The sequence below is a fragment of the Ailuropoda melanoleuca genome, chromosome 12, assembly GCF_002007445.2.
Source record: "Ailuropoda melanoleuca isolate Jingjing chromosome 12, ASM200744v2, whole genome shotgun sequence".
In the NCBI taxonomy this organism is placed as follows: Eukaryota; Metazoa; Chordata; class Mammalia; order Carnivora; family Ursidae; genus Ailuropoda; species Ailuropoda melanoleuca.
The window spans coordinates 36,438,829-36,460,628 of record NC_048229.1 but is presented as its reverse complement, the minus strand read 5'-3'; the positions used below and the strand labels follow the sequence as shown (position 1 = coordinate 36,460,628).

General features: G+C 41.9%; 1 long non-coding RNA gene across 3 annotated transcripts in view; it reads right to left on the bottom strand.

Annotated features, from left to right (window-relative positions):
* LOC117795227 overlaps positions 1-21,800 on the bottom strand; it is a 51,323-nt gene that overhangs the window by 6,082 nt on the left and 23,441 nt on the right. For all 3 annotated transcript variants that reach the window (XR_004619117.1, XR_004619118.1, XR_004619116.1), the window contains exon 3: positions 3,906-4,067. This is a non-coding gene — a long non-coding RNA (uncharacterized LOC117795227). The remainder of the gene's footprint in view (positions 1-3,905; positions 4,068-21,800) is intronic.

Sequence of the window (21,800 nt, the reverse complement as noted above, 5' to 3'; positions counted from 1 at the left end):
CTGCCTTTGGCTCAGGTTATGATCTTGGGGTCCTGGGATGAGCCCTGCATTGTGCTCCCTCCTCAGCAGGGAGTCTGCTTGTCCCTCTTCCTTTGCCCCTCTCCCCAGCTCATGTTCTCTCTCTCTCTCTCTCAAATAAATAAATAAATAAATAAAATCTTTTTAAAAGGGGGGGAATACATATTTTGGAAGGAATAATGTATAATAAATTTCTAAGTTTGGTGAAAACTATAAACTCACAGATCCAAGAAACACTTCATAAAAACTGAAGTCTTGAAAACTAGTTAAACATAGTCTTAAAAGCAGCCAAAGGAAAATACACGTTAGAAAAAGAAGAACAGGGATGACTGGGTGGTGCAGTCAGTTAAGTGTCTGCCTTGGCTCAAGTCATGATCTTGGGGTCCTGGGATGGAGCCCAACATTGGGCTTCCTGCTCAGTGGGGAGTCTGCTTCTCTCTTCCCTCTGTCCCTCCCCCTACTCATGCTCTCTCTCTCAAATAAATAATTAAAATCGTTAAAAAAAGAAGAGGAACAAAAATAAGAAACAATGATTTCTTATCAGAAATTACACAGACCCTAAGAGAATTGAATTATATTTTTACAGAGCAGAAGGAGGAAAAAACTGTCAACCTAGAATTTTATACCCAAATAAAATCTCTCTCTCGAGGGAATTTAAAATATTTTTCAAAAAAATAAAAAGAAAGACTTTCTCTGATGAACAAAAACAGAGAATTTATCACCAACAGAACTTTACTGGAAGAAAAGTTAAAGGAAGTTCTTCAAGTGGAAGAAAAATGATACCAGATGGAAATCTAGATTTATGCCAATAAATAATGTGTGCTGCAATGGAAAAATACATAGGTAAATGTAAAAGTGTTTTTTTTTCATCGTTGATTTCTTAAAATATTATTTTTATTTTTTTTAATTTTATTTATTTATTTGAGAGAAAGAGAGGGCACAAAGGGTGAGTGAGAGGGAGAAGCAGGCTCCCCGCTGAGGAGGGAGCCCAACTTAGGGCTCAATGCCAGAGCCCTGGGATCATGACCTGAGCTGAAGGCAGATGCTTAACCAACTGAGCCACTCAGGTGTCCCTAAAATAATATTTTAAAAATAAAAATTATAATACTATGTTATGAGGTTTATAACATAGGTAGAAATAAAATCTATGTCAATTGCATAAAGAATGAGTGGATGAATGGAAATACATTGTTGTTACTATATTACATGTGAAGTGGTCCAATATTACTTGATGGTAGACTGATAAATTGTCTACTGTAAATCCTAGAGCAACAACAATACAATAAGATATACAGCTAATAAGCCAATAACAAAGATAACAATACTAAAAACAAACAAACAAAAAAACCCTCAATTAACCCAAAAAGCAAAAAGGAGAAAAAATAAGCAACAGAGGGTGAAATTAGAGAGAAGATATCAAAAAAGGTAGATTTAAACTCAATGATATGAATAATCACATTATTTATAAATGGTACAAATACTTCAACTAAAAGGCAGAGAATAGTAGCCTAGGTGCCTTGCTGGCTCAGTCAGAGAGGCATGCAACTCTTGATCTCGGGGCCACGAGTTTGAGACCCACACGGGGTACAGAGATTACTTAAATAAATGAAATTGAAAAAATAAAAAGGCAGGACCCAACCATTAGCTTTACATAAGAAATTCATTCTAAAAATTCATATCAAGACTTATAGAACAATTCAACATCCATATGCAAAAGAAAGAGAGAGAGAGAACATGGACCCATACCTTACATCATACACAAATATTAACTCAAATTTGATCATAGAACTACATATAAAAGTTAAAACTATAATGCACCAGAAGAAAATATTTGTTTCCCTGAAGTAGGTGCAGAATTCTTAAATAGAACACAAAAAGTAAAACCATAAAAGAAAAAATTGGACTTCTTCACAATTAAAAGCTTTTGATCTTCAAAATTTACAGTTAAGAACATAAAAAGGCAAACCATGGGCTGGAAGGAAATATTTATAGCACTATATCTAACTTGGATCCAGAATATATAAACAACTTTTGAAATCTGTAAGAAGAATAAAAACAACTTCATTTCAAAACAAGTGAGATCAGTCACTTCCCAACAAAGATATATAAATGGTCAATGAGCACTTGAAAAAATGTTCAACATGGGCCACCTGGGTGGCTCAGTCGATTGGGCATCTGCCTTCAGCTCAGGTCATGATCCCAGGGTCCTGGGATAGAGTCCTGCATCAGGCTCCCTGCTTAACAGAGAGTCTGCTCCTCTCTCCGCCCCTCCCCCTGCTCGCGCTCTTTCTCTCTCTCTCTCAAATAAATAAATAAATAAATAAATAAATAAATAAATAAATATTTTAAAGAATGTTCAACATCATCAGACATCAGGGAAACACAAAACCACAGTAAGATACCACTATACAAGCATTCAAATTGTAAAATCAGAAAGACTGAAGATCAGGAAACACTGGACCGCTCCTGTTTTCCTGGCAGATGTGAAATGTTAATGCCCACTTTGGAGGACAGTTCAGCACTTTCATACACTCAAAATATACTTACCATAGGACTCCACAACTTCAGTTCTACATATTTATCCAAGAGAAATGAAAAATACATCCACACAAAGACTTATGCATGATGTTCATAGCACCCAAAGTCAGAAACAACTCAGTGACTAGATAAGCAAATTATGGTATATTCATAGAACCGTTCAGCAACGAACAATGATATGATTGAATGGAATTCAAGAATGGAATGCTCAAGAATGGACAACTGATACAGTTACAAGAAATCTCAAAAAAACATTTTGCTGAACAAATCAGCCAGGTGCAAGAGAGTACATATTGTATGATTCCATTTATATGAAATTCTAGAAAAGTCAAAACTAATCTAGAGTGATGGAAAGCAGGTCAGTGGTTGCCTAGTTGCCTGTAGCTGGGGAAGGAGGTGTAATTGACCACAAAGGAACATGACAGAACATTTTGGGATGGTGGAAATGTTTTCTATCTTGACCATAGTGATGGTTACATGGATGTACACATCTGGCAAAACTCATTGACCTTATAACAGTCAATGTGCTTATAATGGTGCATTTTCCTGTCTGTGGATTACACTGCAATGAAGTTGAGTTAAACAGAAAAACAGAAAAAGACTTTCATGCCCAGGTAGGATGGAGCTGTTTGGAGCAAACCAGTGCTTCTGCTCAGAACAGCTAGAAAACCCAGATCAATTACTACAACCATATTTCAAGGGAATCGGAGGGCTGTGGAAGCAATGAAGATTATGGAGATAAAATCCCAGAGAAGGAAGAATCCTTCAGACAAATGTTGAGGATCCTCAGATCTATCTGAGTCGTTTGCAAACTCAGGGTATGGTCCAAAGATGGTGTATCCAGGTTGAGCCACAGAGAAACCCGCAGAGCTTTTGGAAGTTGTGGGAGGGTAGAAGGGGTCAACTGGAGAGTTTAGGAGCTTCAAAAAATTGATATCCTACTTAAGACATTTGTTGAATTACAAAACTGGGCCAAGCAGGAGGTTAAATAACTAGATCCCAACCCCCAGAAAACCAGGGCTGAATTTCCCATGGTATCCAGGTACGTAGGAGACAAAGTACCCTTGGGAAGGTCCTTGAGGACAGCTGGGGGGGGATCTGGAAGTTCTCTAGGGGGGTGGCAAATTGCCACTGGGCATCCATAATGACTTTCTCCCTTGGGTTATTAACCAATCTAGACTCAGAAACAGACTGAGAACTCAGAGTTTACCCTGGGGGGGAAAGTTTACCACTAGAATTCACAAAGAAATTCAAGTGGCTTCCTTCTTGAGACGCATTATGTTCAGAAATTGGTCAGGATGGAATCCTGAATTTTCAAATATTTCAAAGTATCTTACATAATCTCTTACCCCTTTCATCCTGATTCCTTATCCAGTTCGTAGTCTAGAAATGATTGATCCCTTTCTGGGATAGCAGTGTTGAATAACCGCGCTGCTTTCTGAAGGCACATGTACCAGGAGAAAGGTGAGGGAGGTAGAGTCAGGCTATCACTCCATGGCTGCAAACTGAAACTAATCCAAAAAGGTGAACACAAGTCAAGAGAAATGAGACATCCCCCAGGAGAGCAGTCAAAAGTCTGATCTGTCAGGAGTGGGTGGAAGGGTTCACAGTTCTGGTGATGTCCTCCTCCAACCCGCAACGTTAGGACAGGAATCACAAGTTAGGAGGGCAGCTGGTCTGCATTAGAAATGCAGAGCTGACTAGGAGCTCAATTTTAAATAGTCGGATCAGAGAATAAGCCCTTTCCTGTGGGCACCTGTAAGTGACCCAGATGGTCCAGCCAGCCTGCACAACATTGTCATACAGGTCTGGCCCCTATCAAGGGATGCCCTACACCTGTGACAGGCCCAAAGTTTTAGTTTTCTTTATTGAGTCCTATACCTGCCAGTTCATCACAGCTCAGATTAGGTTCTTACTTAGAGTCAGGACAAGGCAATTAGATCTGTTCATCCAGGATCTTTAAAAAGCCAGCAATTTTTTTTTTCAGCAGCAAAGACATTGTAGGGCCAGACAGCCATGTTCTAAGCTCAAGGGACAAGTAAAGGCCCTTTTCATCTTTCCACACTTAGAGTCCAGATTGATCCACTCAAACTGTGTACCTCTGGCCAGAAAATCCTCAGCCTCGAAGGACTGTCAGATATAGGGGTCCAAGAGCTCATGAGCACCTTACAACTGCAAGAGTATATCTCCAAATGGAGAATGCCTCTATTTTTATGCTGTCTCCTTTTTTCTGAGGCTCCGACAGACAAAAATCATAGTAAAAAATCATCAGCTATGGACATTGGTTCTGTTTCCAATACTCAAAAAATTTCATTCTAATCCACCCACCAGTGGCAAAAAGCAAGGGAATCGTGGCCTGCTAACACTTTTTCTTTGCAGCTTTTTCTATAAGGACGATCCCTCCAGCACTTAGGAAATTAAAAGCATTTAACATTTTTTAAAGATTGATTAATTGATTGGTTTGTCTGTGGGGGGGGAGGGGAAGAGGGAGAAAGAATCCTAAGCAGACTTTGTGCTCAGGGCAAAGCCCCACGCGGGGCTCCATCTCATGACCCTGAGATCAGGACCCTAGCCAAAATCAAGAGTCCAACACTTAGCCGACTTCACCACCCAGGCACTCCAAGCATTTAACATTTTATATTTTTACCATACATCCATATGCAAGAGTAACAAGATACAAAGCAGTTAAAATATCCACACACACACCCCCGCTTCATCCCCATTGAAAATTTACTTAAACCTCTAGCAGTAAATTCAGCATTTATAAGGTTAACATTATAACTTTCAGGGGGAAATCCTGGCTGGAATGCAAGTGGGGAAGGAGAGAGGGGATTTAGGGGTCCTTTCCCCTCCTCCTGGAGGAGAAAACAAAAACTAGAAGCATCCCTCAGGCTGCATTTTTCTCCCCCTCACTTTATGCCAGTAATGCCAAAAGCAGCTGGATATCCAGTGAACCATCTGTCCTGGAGGTGATCGACAGTTGACCCTCGAAGAATGCAGGGGTTAGGGGCACTGACCCCCACCACCCCCCTGCAGTTGAAATTTGTGTATAACTATTGACTCCCCCCAAATTTAACTACTAATAGCCTACTGTTGACTAGAAGCCTTACTGACAGCATAAAGTCCATTAACACATATTTTATATGTTTTACGTATTGTATACTAAATTATAAAATATATGCAATAAAGTAAATGAGAGAAAAGAAAATTGTATTAAGAAAATCATAAGGAAGAAAAACTACATTTACAACACTGTACTGTATTTATAGAAAAAATTTGCATGGAAGTGGACCCAAGCAGTTCAAATCCCATTGTTCCAGGGTTAACTGTATTATGTTCATATTCCATCACTAATTTCTACCTCTCCTAAGAGACTATAGCTCAGCACTGTTTCATACCATGGATGCCTCCACAGTCACCCAGGCACCAAAGGTTCATTACACGTACCCCTTCATCTTCATTTCCTTTTCCCAAAACCACTCCTGCCAAATTTCAGTGAGTCAGGGGGTCCAGCAAATCCCAATTCTGACACCGGCTGTATCAGAGGTCCCTAAGATCACCACCCCCAGGTTCAATGATTCACTGAGAGGACTCATACGATCCTGTTAATATTCTGTTCCTTGCCAGGGTGATGGTTACCTAGGTGTGCTCGCTTTAGAAACTCATCAAGCTGTGCATTTATCAAGACTGCATTCTTCTATATGTTATGCTTCTATTAAAAAGTTTATTAAAAAACAGAAAAGCTTAACATTTCACTCCTTTTTACTTAGCTACATTTTTTTTTCATCGTGCAACATTTTCTGATATATTGGTCATGAGTCTTTATTTTTATGAGAACACTAAATAATTTACTGTGCCTATTTATAAGTAAATATGAAGACTATACATAGTTTATTTTTTAAAAATTAATTTCTTTGAGAGTGTGGAGGGAGGGGTAAAGGAAGAGGGAGAGAAAATCTTGAGCTCACTCCCCACCTTAGCACAGAACCAAATGTGGAGTTCCATCTCACAACTCTGAGATCACGACCTGAGCTGAAACCAAGAATCAGATTCTTAACCGGCTGAGCCACACAGATGCCCCCATAGCTTCTAATAACAGACCTAACTCCACCTCAGAGACTTGTGATAACCTGTGACAAGTGTAAATAAGAGGCATAATTCTAGGTCCTCTTCTTTATATCTTATGCTGGGATTTTTCTACCACCATGTGCTTGGATATCTCTATGCACACCTGCCACACACACCCCCCCCACACACATTTTGTCCTTGTTTTATGTGCCACATATATCCATCTCTTGATGTTGATATCTTCACAACTCTACCTAGCGGTTATATCTCAAGTTTGGCTTGTCTTTAATTCATTCTTTTATCTATCTAAACTTTATGTACCACAATTTATCCAACCATTCCCTAGTGGGAATTATGATTGATGTAAGTTTCCTTCTTTTACCAACTCCAATATAAGGAAAACCTCACATGTACATCATTATGTAGTGATACGTTTATTTCCATAGAGTAGACTTGGAGAATATTTCTGGATTGAAGTGTATGAGTATTTTTAAATTTTATTTATTTATTTATTTATTTATTTGAGAGAGAGAGAGAGAGAGAGCATGAGTGGGGGGAGGGGGAGAGGAAGAGAGACGATCCCAAGCCGACTCCACACTGAGCATGGTGCCAAACGGGGGCTTGATCTTATGACCTTGAGATCATGACCTGAGCCAAAATCAAGAGCTGGATGCTCAACTGACTGTGCCACCCCTGGGCCTCGGTGTATTTCTCTTTAAGATTTTATTTTTAAGTAATCTCTACACCCAACGTGAGTTTTGAACTCATGAACCCAAGATCAAAAGTCACATGCTTCGACTGAGCCAGCCAGGTGCCCCGGGTATGTGTATTTTTTATTTCAATATATAATGCCAGATTGATTTCCAAAATTTCTGTAACGGATCACATTGCCCCCAGCAAGATGTAAAAGGATCTTTTCCCCAGCATTCCCATCAGCATTCGCTTTATGTCATTTTTGCTATTGCTAGTTAGTGGTCATACAATGATGTCTCATTGTTGCTTTAAGTTCCATTTCCCTGGATACTAAAGGCAAAACATCTTTTCATGTTTATTGGCTTCTTGGATTTTCAATTCTTTAATTTGTCTGTTTATATCCTTTGCCTAATCTTCTATTTGATTATCATTCTTTTATTTGCCTCACTATCTTTCATCTGCCTTGTGTGCTATAATTTTGCCCATTGCCTTGTTTATGACATCATTTGCCATATGATTTTTTAATTTATTTTTATTTTTTTATTTTTTTATTTTTTTAAGGTTATATTTATTCATTCGACAGAGAGAGAGAGAGACAGCCAGTGAGAGAGGGAACACAAGCAGGGGGAGTGGGAGAGGAAGAAGCAGGCTCCCAGCGGAGGAGCCTGACGTGGGGCTCAATCCTGGAACGCCAGGATCACGCCCTGGGCCGAAGGCAGACGCTTAACGACTGAGCCACCCAGGCGCCCCTGATTTTTTTTTTTAGAGAGAGAGAGAAAGAGAGCAAGTTGAGGGGAGGGGCTGAGGGAGAGATGCCTAGCATGGAGCCTGAGGCAGGGCTGGATCTCACGACCCCAAGATCATGACCAGAGCCAAAATCAAGAGCCAGACACCTAACTGAACCACTTAGGCTCCCCTACCACATGATTTTTATATTGCTAAACATATTAATATTTTATTACATGGACTTGAGATTCCTTATCTTCATTAAAGGATCCTGCCCATTACCAAATTGTACATAAAGTCTGTTCGATTTTCTTCTAAGATTTTTGTAGATTTTTTATCCTTAAGTGTTTTATCCATTTGGAATTTGTTTTCTTTTTGGCATGATAGGGGGATCATACTTCATTTTCTTCCAGATATGCCAACACCAGTTTTTAAATAAACCATTCTCCTCCTGCCAAACTCAAATACTACCTTTACATGTAATAAAAATCACATCTTTTCTGGGCTCTATTTCTAATGCCCCATGGTTGGCTTTCCATTTGTTCAGACCTTGTTTTATGTCCTCTGAAATGATTTCATAGAGCTAATTTCATTTAGGTTCTATAGCTTCCTTGTTTAACGCCTTGAATTTAAAGTATTTTGCTGGCTATCATTTTTTACTATGGTTTATTTCATAATCATATCTTATTTTGTATTCTTTTAACTTAGGCTCACCAGGCACACAGAACATAGAAATACTCTTCACAAAAAAGTATGCTCTCACCATTTATACTACTCAGGATAGCCTCAGGTATGCTGCAGTAACAGAGGGCCCCCAAAATCGTGATGCTTTAACATAATACAAGTATATTTATTGCTCATACTACATGTCCAGTATGGATCAACAGAAAGGCTATCCTCATTCCAGTCATTAAAGGAGCTGGTCTGATAGAGATTAAGCTCAAAATGTGTTTCCATGATCACTACAGCAATGGGAAAGAGAAGGAACAAATTAAATGTCACTTCTCATATTTCATCTAATAACGCATGTTGCATGGCTATGCTTAACAGGGTGCAAAGGAGGAGAAACCAGTTACAAACAGTCCAGGTGACTACCACAGTGTTTTTCTGGAACCATGCAATGCTCTCAATCTACTTTCATCACATTGGATAGGAACAAAGGTGCACAGCAGTATTTCTATGTCATAAGAAAAATTACAGGGGTGGCGTCAGCATGAATGGTGGAGTAAGGACCACCAAAATTTTTTTCCCCTCCATAACATGAATGAGAAAACTTGCCAAAAAAAAGTCCAGATTATAACTTTTTCAGGATTCTGGAAATTAATCAGGGCTTGCAGCAATGTGAGGCGCATTCATTCAAGAAAAATGGCAGAATCTCAATAAGAACAGTGAGATTTGTGGCATTTTAATTTACCCTTGTCCAGTTCTCCTGCCCTCCAGCCCCACAGTAGCCTTTAAAGATAACAGCCCTCATTCAAGATGAAAATCAGCAGGCTTGCAGTCACCAGATGGAGTACAACAGGGCCGGAGCTCTCTCAAAGCCACATTCACAAAGAGTTGTCATTATTTGACCTGTGGATCTTTGGAAGACCCCATTTGCAAGTCTGTCTGTATTTGACCTTAGAGCTTTTCCCAGTATAAAAAGCCTTCTCACAGATGGTGGCATCTGTCAAAATAGTTACAGGCAGTTGTTCAACCCCATGGCTGCCTGAAGTGGGGGATAACAGTACAGACAAACAATATACTAACCAAAAGGCTTAAAAGGATGAGCTGGAGAATGAGATGTCTATAAGGGCTTTGAAAATCTATGATATAGGCTGAGAATCTAGAAAGCTGTACACATGTATAGAGCTATGAATATGCCCAAGGTTGTGTGCATGCCAGGGAAAGACCTGAGAAAGTCCATGTTTGCACACTGTGCTGACCTTGAGGCTCTGCACAAGCAGAAAGTGAAGGCAAAGGCAGAGTTTTAAACTGCCAGGCTAAGTGTTGAAAGCATGTCTCAACGTACACACAGGTCCCTCAGCAAAAACTGGGAAACTGGCTCCAGGTATCTCAAGAAATCTCTGTCCTATCACTAACTGATCCATAAGATAACTGAGCAGAGATCTCAGTATCCACACACAAGAAAGGACACAGACTTTGCAGAATTAGTTTGGAAAAGTTAGAAAATCACTAAAATAATCACTAGAACAAACAGCAACAAAAACAAACCTTGGGAAGAGGGGAGCATATGATTTCCAGAGTTGCCCATTATAAAAGTCAAAATGCCCAGTTTCCAACAAAAAAAATGTTATGAAACATGCAAAGAAATAAGAAAGTATGGCCTGAGGCAAATGCTAGGAAAATATTTAAAAATACGTATGAAAAGAAACAAGGAAATTAAAACCACACGATCATCTCAATAGATACAGAAAAAGATTTTTTTAAAAACCACAATAATATCATACTTGACAGTAAAGACTAAAAAGCTCTCTCAGTAAGATCAGGACAAGGACCAAAATAACAATATTTTATCTCACCACTTGTAGTCAACCGTAGTGGAGGTTCAAGCAAGTGAAATTAGGTAATAAAGAGAAATAAAAGGCATCAGATTGAAAAGAAAGAAGTAAAACTTTCTATTTGAAGATAACATGATCTTATATATGGAAAATCTTAAGAGGGGTGCCTGGGTGGCTCAGTCGTTAAATGTCTGCCTTCGGCTAAGGGTATGATCCCGGTGTTCTGGGATCAAGCCCCACATCAGGCTCCTCCTTGGGGAGCCTGCTTCTTCCTCTCCCACCTCCCCCCGCTTGTATTCCTCTCTCACTGGCTGTCTCTCTCTCTGTCAAATAAATAAATAAAATATTTTTTTAAAAAAGGAAAATCTTAAGGAATCCACAAAAACCTATTAGAACTAATAACTCAGTGCAGGAAAGGTATAGGATACAAGATCAATATGCAAAAATCAGTTTATTTCTATACACTTGCAACGAACAATCCAAAAAGGAAATTAAGAAAACAATCCCACTTATAATAGTATCAAAAAGATACAAATAGATAGGTGTAGATTTAACAAAAGAAGTGTATGACTTTTATACTGAAAACTACAAAACATCATTGAAGGGAATTAAATAAATGGATAGGCATCCCATGTTCATGAATCAGGACTCTTAATGTTTAATGGCAATACAACCCAAATCTATCGATACTACCCAAATTCTGGCTTATCCAAAAATTCATAAGGAAATGCAAGGGATCCAGTATAGCTAAAATAACCTTGAAAAAGAAGAACAATACTGGGGAGCTTACACTTTATAATTCCACTTGAGTATGAAGCTATAATAACTAAGACTGGTTGATTTTGGCATAAGGATAGACACAGATAAATGCAATAGAATTAGAGTCCAGAAATAAACCCATACATCTATGGTCAATTTATTTTTGACAAGGATACAAAACAACTCAGTGGGGAAAGGATAAACCTTTTTCAACAAATAGTTCTGGTGGGGGGAAGCACCTGGGTGGCTCAGTCGATTGGGCATCTGCCTTCAGCTCCGGTCATGATCCCAGGGTCCTGGGATTGAGCCCTGCATCAAGCTCCCTGCTCAGCAGGGAGTTTGCTTCTCTCTCTCTCTGCCTCTCCCCCCCCCATGCTATCTCTCTCTCTCTGTCTTTCAAGTGAATAAATAAAATCTTAAAAAAAAAAAAGTTCTGGGACAACTGGGTCTCCACACACAAAAGAATGAAAATGGATCCCTATCTCACACCATATAAATACTAACTCAAAATGGATCATAGACCTAAATGAAAGGGCCAAACTATTAAACTTAAAAGAAAACACAGGTACAATCTTCATGAGCCTGGGTTAGGCAAAAGTTTCACCTAAATCATAAGCAAACAAAGAGAAATAGACTCATTGGACTTCATCAAAGTTTAAAAACTTTTGTGTTTTAGGGGCGCCTGGGTGGCTTAGTCAGTTAAGCATCTGCCTTTGCCTCAGGTCATGATCTCAGGGTCATGGGGTCGAGCCCACCGTCAGGCTCTGTGCTCAGCATGGAGTCTGCTTGAGCTTCTTTCTCCCTCCCTCTCCCTCTCCTTATGCTCTTCCCCCCACTCTCACGCTCTCTTTCTCTAAAATTAATACATAAAGTCTTTAAAAACTTCTGTGCTTCAAAGGACACAATCAAGATACTGAAGAGATAACCCACAGAATAGGAAAAATATTTGCAAATCACACATCTGATGAGGGTCTAGTATCCCCAATACAGAGCCCTCACAGACTAATGACAAAAAGATAACCCAATTTAAAACCAGCAAAGGATTCAATTAGACATTTCTCCAATATGGAAGTGGGCCATGAGCACATGTAAGCTGCTCAATATCATTAGCCTTCAGGGAAATGCAAATCAAAACCACAGTGATATACCCACCTCACACCCACTCGGGAGGTCAACAAAAAATAGCAGGTGTTGGCAAGGATGTAGAGAAACTGGAACCAACATACATTGCTGGAATGTAAAGCGGCACAACCACTTTGGAAAGTTTGTCAGTTACTCAAAAAGTCAAACATAGAGTGACCATATGACCCAGCAATTCAACTCCTCAGTATATATCCACGAGAACTGAAAACACGTGTTCGTGCAAAAATTTCCACACAAATGTTCATAAGAGCATTTATATTATTCACAATAACCAAAAGGCGGCAGCAACTCAAATGTCCATCAAGGGATAACTGATAAACAAATCATACTGTATCCATACAATGGGATATTATTCAGCTGTAGGAAGGAATGAAGTACTGATAAACACTGCCACGTCGATGAACCTTGAACAAATTATGCTACGTGAGAGAAGCCAGACACAAATGATCCCACTTGTACGAAATGTCCAGAACAGGCAAATCAATAGAGACAGAAAGTAGATGAGTGGTGCCAGCGGCTGGGAGAGAAGGCAATGGGAAGTGACTGCAAATGAATCTGGGATTTCTTTCAGAGGTGGTGCAAGTGTTCTAGAACCATATAGTGGTGGTGGTTGCCCAGTTCTGTGAACATTCTAAAAACCACTGAACTGCACACTTTAAAATGGTGAATTTTGGGGCGCCTGGGTGGCACAGCGGTTAAGCGTCTGCCTTTGGCTCAGGGCGTGATCCCGGCGTTCTGGGATCGAGCCCCACATCAGGCTCCTCTGCTGGGAGCCTGCTTCTTCCTCTCCCACTCCCCCTGCTTGTGTTGCTGGCTGTCTCTGTCAAATAAATAAAATCTTTAAAAATAAAATAAAATGGGGGATAAAATGCCTTCTTTTCTTTTTTTTAAAAATTTATTTATTTGAGAGAGTGAGAGGGGCAGAGGGAGAGAAAGAGAGAGAAAACCTCAAGCAGACTCCCCATTGTGCATGGAGCCTGACTTGGAGCTCCATCTCACGACCCTGAGATCACGACCTGAGCTGAAATCAAGAGTTGGACGCTCGACTGACTGAGCCACCCAGGCGCCCCTAAAATGCCTTCTTTTCAAGTGTTTATAAAAATCGAAAGATTAGAGGCATCTGGCTGGCTTGGTCGGCGGAGCGTGTGACTCTTGATCTTAGGGTTGTGAGTTTGAGCCCCAGTCAGGTGTAGAGATTACTTAAAAATAAAAAATCTTTAAAAAGATAGAAAGACTATACAGAAATCACCTAACACATAGTAGGAGTTCAACGACAGACAGCAGCCACAAGCATTCCAGACGTGGCACGGTGATGACAGCAGAAGTTGCAGATCTCTGGTTTAATAGAGGAGATAAGAAACAGTACTATGGAGGTCAGGGTCTACAAACTGCCAAATTACTGGTATTTCCTGAGAATGGGGTTTGACTCATGGAATTTGAAATCAGACATCTTGGACTCAAATCCTAACCCAACCCCTCACTAGTTTCGTGGCACTAGGCAAATGACATAATCTCTCTGTGCCTCGGTTTTCTCATCTGTCAAATGGGGATGAGGGTAATAACAACCACCACCTCACTAGGGTTGAACTAGTTAACGTAGAGAAGGTAAGGTGCTTAAAGCAATGCCTGGCACTCAGTAAGTCCTATATAAATGTTGCTATTATTAGTACTTCTCTCTCTGTTCTTTTGTACCATGCACACCCACAGCCCTTTAGGAGATGAGAGAAAGAAAAGGCTACCTGTCCTCTGTCTTTAAAGCCAACTGAATGGGTCATGATATCAGGGTTGTGGGCTCGAGCCCCAAGTCGGGCTCTATGCTCAGCAGGGAGTCTTCTTGAAGATTCTCTCTCCCTCTGCCTCTCCCCCTCCCTCCCTCTCTCTCTCTCTAAAATAAATAAATAAATATTTTTTAAGAATAAAATAAATAAAGTCAATTGAGTGTAGAAAACCAAGGACTTGATAGCAGGAGGATATAGGTTCCAACCTTGGCTCCAAAAAAATTACCTCAATGATCTTGGGCAAGTCCATGCCCTACTGCATGATGGTTTCCTCTGTTAAACAGGTTGGAAGTGGCCTCTAGACACACATTGTTCAGAGAGGTCCAGACCCAGACCAGGCATTCCTCCACTGCCACCTCAGTCCCCGTGAGGAGCCTGGGGCTGAGCAAGGTACGTTGGGCCCCCCAGCATGGCAGCGGAACACTAACTGCGTAACTCCAGCCTGGTAGAAGGATGGGGACAGACACCCCACATGGGGGATTCTCCCCAAGACCAGAGCCCCAGATTGGAAAGCAGCAGCCCTGAGTGTAAGCATTCCTTGCTGGTGACTTTGAGCTTGGGCTTACCCCCTCTCAAACTCAGAGCCCAGGCGAAGGGAGGTGTGTGTCTAGGAGGCTTCGTCTTTCTTTTGTTTCTGACCCTTTCCCAGCTGCAGATGATTTGGGGCAAGAAAAGAATCTTGTGTATCTGCTACCTGGTGTCCCTAGACAGTGACTTTCCATCTCTCAACACCAGCGTTCTCTTGTAGAAAAAGATCATAGCGCTTGCCTCTTAGAGTTGTTAGAGCTTCTTTATAGAATACAATTAGGGTGCAAACAAGAGGAATAACCCGAATCAGATGGTTTAAACAATAAGGGGTTTATTTGGTTCTCCCACTTATAAACAGGCCATATAAAGGGCAGGCACCACTATTTATAGCCTGAACAGCCCAGTCACTGTGGGGCCTGATGCAGGGCCACCAAATGTTTGCTGAAGCCACTGAATTTGTGGGTGGATCGTTTGCGGGTATCTGACTGATACACCATGGGTAGGACCCAAACGATCTGTAAATCCTGCCCCCCAACTTCAGTCCCATGGTTTTCAAACATTTTGGTACTAGGCTATCTTTTTATTCTTAAAAATTGTTGAGGACCCCAGTGAGCTCATATTTATGGGAGTTCTATCAACATTTACCTATATTAGAAGTCAAAACTGAGAAATGTTTCAAGTACGAGATTACTCAATATCCTTAGCCATCAGGGAAATGCAAATCAAAACCACAGGTTGATACCACTTTATAGCCATGAGAATCACTGTAATCAAAAGAATAGGTAATAATAATTGGCAAAGATGTGGAGAAATCAGAACCCTCATACAATGCTGGTGGGAATGTAAAATGGTGCAGCCACTTTGGAAAACAGTCCGGCAGTTTCTCAGTTACCATTTTATAGCCAGGGCTCAGGGGTACAAGAGGACCTGGCTCCAGGGGTCCCAAACAGACCAGGTTCCGCCATTCGCCACTGACAAAAGCCAAAGGCAGAGAAATGAGTGGGAGTGAAACAAAGGGATTTGTTTCAGTGAGTCCAGCGCCGGGAAGACAGCGGACTAGTGGCTCCAAGACCATGTCTAGAGTGCCAGAAACACTTCCAGGTTTATATAAGGGAAATGTGGGGCAACGTTGGGTGGGTACATGCAGGTGGGTAGTGATGGGCAAATGGATCACTGTCTTGGGGTCAATCATGGGTGGGGTCTGGTTGGCTCAGAACAGTCCTTATTGCTTGAGGGGGTAGTTGTGGTTCCCATGGGGGATGCTGTGCCCTCAGGGTTTTCTGCCTAAGCCAAGAGATGAGCTGGAAAGAAGAACCCAACTAGAAAGTCTGAGTTCAAAATGGAGGCAAAGTACTCTTTCAGGACACCTGGGTGGCTCAGTCGGTTAAGCATCTGCCTTAGGTTCAGGGAATGATCCCGGGGTCCTGGGATCGAGCCCCATGTCAGGCTCCCTGCTCAGTGGGGAGTCTGCTTCTCCCTCTCCCTCTGCCCCTCCCCCTGCTTGTGCTCATGCTCTCTCTCTCTCTCAAATAAATGAATGAAGATCTTTAGAAAAAATAGTTATTAAAAAAAAAAAGAGCCTACCCCTCTGGGCAGGCTGAATAACAGCCCCCAAAGAGGTCTTTGTCCTAATCCTCAGAACATGGGAATATGTTCCCGTACACAGCAATAGGGACATTGCAGATGTGATGAAGTTAGGGATCTTGAGATGGGGAGATTGTTCTGGATTATTCCAGTGGTCCAATGTCATCACAAGGGTCCTTAGGGGGGCAGGAGGATCAGAGTTCGAGAGAGAAGATGGAAGGATGGAAGCAGGGGTCAGAGAGGAAGAAGCAACATGGCTGACTTTGGAAATGGAGGAAGGGGCCAGGAGCCAAGACACGGAGGCAGCCTTTGGAAACCAGAGGACAAGGAAGTGGGTTCTCCACTAGAGCTTCCAGAAGGAATCAATCCTGCCACCACCTTTATGTCAGCCCAGTAAGACTTCTGACCTCCAAAACTATAAAATAATAAACTCCTGTTCTTTTTAAGCCCCTAAGTTTGTGGCAATTTGTTATAGCAGCAAGAGGAAACCAATATAGTCTCTTCAATGGGCTGTGCTAATTTGCCTCCCCTCCCAGACCCACAGAGCTCAGCAGTCTCACAAAAGAAGAAGAAATGCTTGGCTCCTGGGTAGACCAAAAAAAAAAAAAAAAGTAAAATGCCCACCACCCATGTCAAGGGAGATTTTGTGTTGGGGACTTTCATGTTTCCTCTAATATTTGAATGCCTCCTTAAAATGCATTCACATAACCAATAGTACCATTAAAATTAAAGAAGGAACAAATTCACTCTAAGGTAGTGGTAAGCACTGTATAAATTCACTCCTGCATTCATTTAAAAATATTTATTGAGGGGCGCCTGGGTGGCACAGTGGTTAAGCGTCTGCCTTCGGCTCAGGGCGTGATCCCGGTGTTATGGGATCGAGCCCCACATCAGGCTCCTCCGCTATGAGCCTGCTTCTTCCTCTCCCACTCCCCCTGCTTGTGTTCCCTCTCTCTCTGGCTGTCTCTATCTCTGTCAAATAAATAAATAAAATCTTTAAAAAAATAAAAAAAAATAAAAATAAAAATATTTATTGAGCCCCTACTCTGTCCAAGCACTGTTCTAATGCTGGGGTTTCAGCAAGAACACAGGGGAGAAAATTTGCTGCCCCTGTGTGTCTCATGCAGCCTGATGGGGAGACAGAAAACAAACAACATGATGAGTAAAGTACATCAGGTGGTGATTACTGCAATGGAGGATTACATGCCAGGAAGACGAGGGGAACCAAAGCAGGAGCTGCAATGGAGGATTACATGCCAGGAAGACGAGGGGAACCAAAGCAGGAGCTAAACGGCGTGGCCAGAGACACCCTCACTCAGAAGGCAACTTTTGAGCAGACGCCTGAGGGATGGGAGACAGGGAGCCATGGGGATCCTGGGGGAAGGAAATTCAGACAGAGTGCAGTGAGCAAGGAGGGGAAGAGGAGATGAAGTCAGGGTTGACAGGGCCCAGAATGGGGGTGGTGGTAGGGGGGCAATCTTGCCAGGCCTTATAGGCCTTTGAGGGGAATTTCGATTTTGCTCTTAGTGAAGCCACTGACGGTAATAAGCAGAGAAAGGACATGATCCAGTGTGCATTCCAACAAGAGAATAGTTTAGCCAGGCAGGGGTGGAGGCACAGAGTGCAGTTAGGGAGCAAATGCAAAAACCCAGGGGAGAGATGATGTGTGTCTTGGTCCAAGGTGTTCGCATTTGGGATATTTCGTCAATGGGATTTGCTGACAGATCAGATGGCGACGTACAGAATGAAGAGGGGAATCTATCAAAGATGATTCCAAAGATTTTGGCCTGAGCACCAGGACCGGTAGAGTTGTCGGTAACTGAGATGGGGAAGCCTGCGGGATGAGCAGGTTTGGGAGAGAAGATCAGGAACTTGATCTTGGACACCAGCCATGTGAGAGTCATTGCACATCCAAGGGCAGAATTCAGGGGACAGTTCTGCACCTGAGACAGAAATCTGGGACAAATGCTGGAGGCAGAGATACCCTGCCCAGGTCCCCCTTTAAGGTAAGACTTGCTGCTTCAGCCGCTGGGAATGCTGTCAGCTCCCTCAGGCTGGGCCCTGGGTGCACAGAACCACCTTGACCAAAGGCTCACAGATGGCTGTCCCCATCGATAACCAAGAGAGTCAGGGATAGAAGACCCAGGAATATGAGCCACACAGGGGACAACTCCAGTAGGCTCTGAGTCAAACAAGGGACAACTGTGGTAGACAATCCATGCTCCAGAGCTCCTTGTGGGGTCAGTCAAGGCCAACCTTGGGCCTGGATCACAGTTCAAATTCTCCATCCACCCAACACTGGTTCCCCTCGCACCCTCCCACGGGTGTCAATCCCTAATAAATACCTTGCTCTTCACACTGCATCTCAGTGTCCACTTCCAAAGGGCTCTACTGCAACAGGGTTCATCAGCATACAGATGGTACAAAAAGCTTAGAAGTTGCACTTAACACACATACAGTCCATATATACAGACCCTAAAGTATTTCAGGCATACTTCCCAAGACATCGACTCATTTGTACCTGTACTGTGAATCTGACATCCTAACCTAGAGAAACAAAAGGAAAATAAAAATAGCATTTCATTGAGGCCACAACAGGAAAGATCAACGATGTCAGACCTCATTAGAATTCAGTATTTAGAAAGTTTCTAAGGGGCACCTGGGTGGCTTAGTCAGGTGAGTGTCTGCCTTCGACTCGGGGCATGATCCCAGGGTCCTGGGATTGAGCCCCACGCTGGGCTCCCTGCTCAGTGGGGAATCTGCTTCTTCCTCTCCCTCTGCCCCTGCACTCATTCATGCTCTGTCGCTCTCTCTCAAATGAATAAATTTTTAAAAATCTTTTAAAAAGAAAGAAGAGAAAAGAAAGATTCTGACTAAAACCACAATAGCATGACATTTCATATCCAGGCAACCGTCAAAAAGTCAAAAGTCAATATCTGGTTGTAATTCATAGAATAAAACAAGTATCTGTGAGTCCATACTGATCTAAGGAAAGGGTCCAGTAAACAGGTAAATGGGGAGAAGGGACAGCTCTTACTCTCAACAGAATTCGAAGTCGTAAACGTAGAAGGAAAAAAATGACATGAAAAATCTCTATCAGACAGAAAAATCTCATCTCTCTATAACCCAGTAATAACTGTTGCAGACAAGATGCACTGGTGCATGCTAACATTAGTAGGCAAAAGTTTGAGGGAACCGGATTTGTATAGTCTCAAAGTATCTCCCTGAATATAATTATTAATTACAAAGGGAAAGACAGTAACTTTATAGTGGACAAGTACAGCAGACAGCACTACAACCAAGTGGTCAAGGTCAACATCGCCCGTAATAGGACACATGGACATCAGGAAGCCCCGGACATAACGCACTGAGAAGGACACAACATCATTCCTGTGGTATTCTTGGCAAAAATGCATAATTCAGTTCAACCATGAAAAACAGTGGACAAACCCAACTTGAGGGACATTCTGCAAAACAGCTGTACTCTTCAAAAGTGTCAAGGTCATGAAAGGCCAGGAAATACAGAGGAATGGTGACAGACTATAGGAGGCCAAGGAGACGTGACAAATAAATGCAGTGTGGAATCCTGGGTTTGATCCTGGAGCAGAAAAAGGACATCAGTAGAAAGATTGTTAAAACTCAAATCGGGGGGTAGTTTAGTTAATAATATGGTGCCTGGTGCTCATGGCCTGGTTTTGATCATTGTACTATAATGTTAACGTCAGGTGAGGAACTCCCTGTACGATCTCAACTTTCTTCAAAATCTAAAATTATCTAGTATTGTAGCTTCTGCCTCAGTCTCTCTGGGTCCACCTGCTTTGGGGGAGGCCAGATGCATGCTACGGAGAAGGCCACTGTCTTCCGCGAGTGTGGCTGCGCCATCTTAGAAGGGGATCCCCTAGGCCCGGTCAAGCCTTCTAATGACTGCAGCCCTGGAAAATGTCTTCACTGCCAGGGCTCTAAGCCAGAACCACTCATCGAAGCCTCCCCGGTACCTGATTCACAGAAAGTGCGTGAGATAATAAATGTTTATTGCTTTGAGTGGCTTTTTAAAAGACAATATTGCTGTTGTGCGCAGTGGCCACCAGATGGCGCCGGGACTCTGAGGATGGAAACCGATCCTCCGCCAACATTCCATACAGGTCAATCGCCCCCGAGTTAATTTACAAATGTACCACAATCCTAATAAAAATATCATCGAGGTTTCTTCCTAGACCCAAACAACTTGATTATGGGTTCATTTGGAAGTACAACACGCAAAGATGGGGGGGAAACTGAAAAAGAAGAAGGAGGAGAAGGAAAAACCCAGGGAGTAGCTCTACCAGATACTAAAACCGATATAAGGGGCGCCTGGGTGGCACAGCGGTTAAGCGTCTGTCTTTGGCTCAGGGCGTGATCCCGGCGTTATGGGATCGAGCCCCACATCAGGCTCCTCCGCTATGAGCCTGCTTCTTCCTCTCCCACTCCCCCTGCTTGTGTTCCCTCTCTCGCTGGCTGTCTCTATCTCTGTTGAATAAATTTAAAAAATTAAAAAAAAATAAAAAAATAAAACCGATATAAAACAATGTGTTATTGGTACATGAATAAGCATACAGATCAAGGGAAAAAATTATAAAATCCAGAAATAGAACCAATTGCTTATGTAAATACATATGATACTATAATGTATAATGTATACTAGTGTATCAAAGATCTAAGTGAAAAAATATAACCCTCAAATAATAAAACACTGCTGAGCCTCCCAACGCCGCAGGAGCTGGGGAAAATGTCCAAACTATTCATCAGAATTTCCAAAAATTTGTCAAAAGAAGAAAAGAGAATCTTGTTAAATGACCGAACAAAAATGAAAACATTTGGCAACTTCAAAACTTAAACCCACCCTACGCAAACTAAAAAGTACAGATGACAAAATGAGAAAAATATTTACAACTTGTATCACAAAGGGTTCATATCCCTAAAGTACAAAAAAAGCATCTAAAAATTGAGGGGTGGGGCTCCTGGGTGGCTCAGTCCTTTAAGTGTCTGCCTTCATCTCAGGTCATGATCCCTGGGTCCAGGGATCAAGCCCGGCGTCAGTCTCCCTGCTCAGCGAGGAGCCTGCTTCTGCCTCTCCCCACCCCCAGTCGTGCTCTCTCACACTCTCTCTCTCTCTCTCTCTCAAATAAATAAATAAATAATTTTTTTTTTTAATGAGGGGGAAAAGACCAAGAAACGTTTTGAAAGTGGGAAGGATATATGAACAGAAAGCTCACCATATAAGGAAATGCCAATGCCCTTTATGGTTATAAAAATATGGTCCACCTCACTAATAATTTTTTAAAACCACAAATTAAAAACTACACTGAGCGGCACCTCGCTGGCTCAGTCAGTGGAGCACGTGACTCTTGATTTCGGGGTTTTGAGTTCAAGCCCCATGTTGGGTGTAGAGATTACTTTTTTTTTTCAGATTTTATTTATTTTTTTT